This window comes from Gavialis gangeticus, unplaced genomic scaffold (genome assembly GCF_001723915.1).
Source record: "Gavialis gangeticus isolate Ggan-Ray unplaced genomic scaffold, GavGan_comp1, whole genome shotgun sequence".
In the NCBI taxonomy this organism is placed as follows: Eukaryota; Metazoa; Chordata; order Crocodylia; family Gavialidae; genus Gavialis; species Gavialis gangeticus.
In genome coordinates, this window is record NW_017728995.1 from 36,238,990 (window position 1) to 36,242,484 (window position 3,495).

The window sequence follows — 3,495 nt, forward strand, 5'->3', positions numbered from 1 at the left end:
GGCAGCTGCGCCGCCAGGGGCCGCTGCGGCACCGCGCCCGGCCCGCCCGCGGCACACGCGCACACACACACACGTAGGCACACAAATGCTCACATGCACACGTGCACATGCACACCCACCCATGTACAGGCACACCTACCCATGTGCACACTCACACAGACGTGCATAGTAACAAGTGCACAGCTGCGTAGGGACAAGTGTGGCACATGGGCCTGAACTGTCCAACACACGTGCACATGCATGCACGTTCATGCACATACACACACGCTCGTGTGCACAATTACATAGTGACAGGTGTGACACATGGGTGTGAAGTGTTAAACACACATGCACTCCCAGCCATGCTCATGTGCACACCTACACACACAGATGCATGCACACACGCATGCGCATACAGATGAACACACACACACACGTACGGGCACGTTTCGCCAGCTGAGCAGGGGCCGGCCGTGGGCTCAGTGGCTGAAGGCCCCGTTGCTCTGCCGGCGTCTTTCCCAGGCGGAGCTCAGACAGGGACAGCGCCTGCCCTGCCCTGCCCTGCCCTGCCCTGCCCTGCGTGCCCGGCCGGCTGCAGCCTGGTCCCCACAGCGCATGGCTCCCTGGGGTGGCCTTGGCCGCCCTCCCCACCCACAGCCTGGCCAGCAGACAGGAGCCGCACCTGCCCTCCCAGGGGCTGCTGCAGACCCAGGGATTGAGGCGCCGTCCTGCTCAGCTGCCCGCAGAGCTGAGTGGAGGCCGGGCAGGGGTTCCCCGTCAGCACAGACCTGCAGCCCTAGGAAACTTGCAGGCGTGGAGCCCTCGAAGCAGAGGAGGATGCGCATCCTCCAGCAGCAGCTGCCAGGGTGACCCCCTCGCCTGTCGGCCCATGCGCAGCTGCCTGCAGCTCTTTTTAATGACACTTCGACCCTGTCAAGACTGAAACTCAAGAGAATCTGCCACTGGGAAGAACTGCCAAGAGACCTGGGGGGATTTCCATCACTCTGACTCGTTCCTGAACATGGTGCCTGTGAGCAGAGGCTGATCCAGCTGAGCCAGAGAGGGTGCAGGGTGGCTTCAGATACTGGGTCCCTTTCAACACGTGTTGTTTGTCGTGTGCAAACCAACGTGCTCAAGTCGACTCTAAACTTTTGGGCATCCGTTAGCAACATCCTCAGGATCTGTGCCTGAAGGAGTGCATTTTCATGACCTAGACCTTGAGTGCATTACAAACGTACAGCGCCAAGCACAGCAGACCCTGGCTCCTGACCCAGGCAGTACCATATAGGACGCAGGGGACCTGGAGAAGAGCTCTGCCAGCTGGGAGGCAGCTAGACCCGGCGACTTAGAGCTGTCCTCTCTCTTCCTTCCATGGGACTCGAGGTGTGAGAAAGGCCGTACATAATCGATTCGGGACACCTTCTCACAAGGGTCCATTAGCAAAACAAAACTGTCCTGGTGGCTTGGAGCGGGTAACTCTGGGAGGCAGAGAGCTGATCCGGGCTGCCTGGGTGCGGTGATTTAAGAGAAAGCTCCCAGCATGTGGCTGAAAGTGAAAGCCTTGGGTACGGTCCAGCCCCTTCCCCGCCAGACAGGGACTCTTTGAATGGACGTTCACCGCAGCCGTTATAATGGGTCCGATCAGGACAGGAGAGAGGGGAATTAATAAACAACCTGACCTGCTCTTTTGCAGAGCCGACTTGCGAGGCATCTCTCTTTATGCATCTTGGGCCAGAGCCAAGCCTCCCTCACGGTGCCGTGCGCGTGTTGGCCAGGTCCAGCATCTCAGCTGCACCCAGAGAACAATCTGGCTTAATCCTTGTGCCCCTGCTCCACGCTGTTGCTCAGGTGTGCCAGGGCATGGTGCCAAGCACGTCTGCTCATCCGCCAGATATGTATTTGCTGTTATGCTCTGGTCCTTTCTTCAGTTTTCCTTTCCAGGGTCATGGGTGCAGCTGGCCCCTAGTCTTGGGTTCCTCCACACTTACAAGCCTCCCTTCCACATCTCCCCTTCCATGTGTAGCCAAGGGAAGAAGGCAAGTGGCATAACCTGTCTGAGTCAGGCCAGCTGCTCCAACACGATGGCGACAAGCCACAAATGAACATGAGCAGCGTGGCTTAATACATTCATCCTTGTGCTAGAGCAGCCCCAGACCTTCACGCTCCAATGAGCAGTGCCCTTCAAGGCCAACATATCTGTTATTATATTTCTTCAATACTTTGGTTAAAAATTACACTCCTTCCCCACCGGCAGCCAGCACAGGGACGCACCAGCCAGCGACTGCTTCTCTGGTTGCATCTGGCAGCTCTTCTGACTCCAACATCCCAGGCGTGGACTTCTGGGCAAGGAGGTGACAACCACCCTTGTACCTGCCGCCCCCGGCAGTGCAGGGAGATGGGCCGCTCCTGAGCCCTTCTGTGCAAACCCAGCAGCTCATGCTCCTTTGGGGTCTTCTGCTAACCGTGCAGTCCACGTGCAATAGAGGTACATCACCTCAGATGAATTGCAATGGGGGAAGTGAAGGAGGGTTTGTCAGGGGAGATTGCAGGGGTGCAAGGGACTCTGCCAGAGACCAGCTGGGCAGACACATGGCAGTTCCTGCCCCTGAAGCCAGGATGACCATGGATGGGAGGAGCAGGTTCTCGAGGCAGCCAGGAGCAGCAGTCACAGCTCACCGCCTCGACCCATGTGGGCTTGGAGGTGCCCCAAAGAGGGGGAGCTAAGTGCTCTGCAGGGCTGAGCAGGGGCTCTTCCCTTCACCTGTGCCAACCTGGGGGTCCCAGGGCTCTGCACCTGCCAGTCGTCTCTGCGACCGTCGCTCAGGGACTGCCCAGAGCTCTCTGGGGTCTTGCAGCAGAAACAGCCCCGAGGACGCCCTGAATGAGAAGGCATCTCTGGCTGTGAGCAGGACATGTGCCAGCAGGGTCCCTTGGGGGGATCTGTGGGGCTAGGACAGTCCTGGTGATGCTGGCCGCTGATGCTCATGCAGACCCTGTAGTGGCACGAGCTGTTTTCAGCTGCAGCATCACCGCACTGCCGTCCCAGGTGAGCAAAATGGGCTTCTGGTTTTGCTGACCCTTGGCAATGTGCATCTGCTCACGGGCAGGGCTGCATGCGCAAATGAAGGACATCCCCTCCGGCAGGGCAGAGCCCTCCAGCACTGCGCTTGGCTTATACCCACCCAGCCCACCCAGCACCCCCCTGGTCCCTTCCAGGGCTGCGTGTGCCTTTCCCCTGACGGCAGCTAGAGCAGATGGCACCAACTCTGGGCAGCAGATGGAGGGTGAGCCGACTGCCCGGACATGGCAGGGAACCAGCCAGCTTCCATGCCCATGTTGGACAGGCCGGCTCTCGTCCCAGGTTATTGTGCCTTAGAACAAAACCGGTGCTTCAGTTCTCTATGCAAATCCTCATGATCATTTAGCAACAGCAGCTTAGTTCAGAAGCCAAGGACCCTGCGCATTTGGCCTGAAGCAAACATTGTTCTTTGCAGCCAGCTTGTCCTCTGTTCCCCC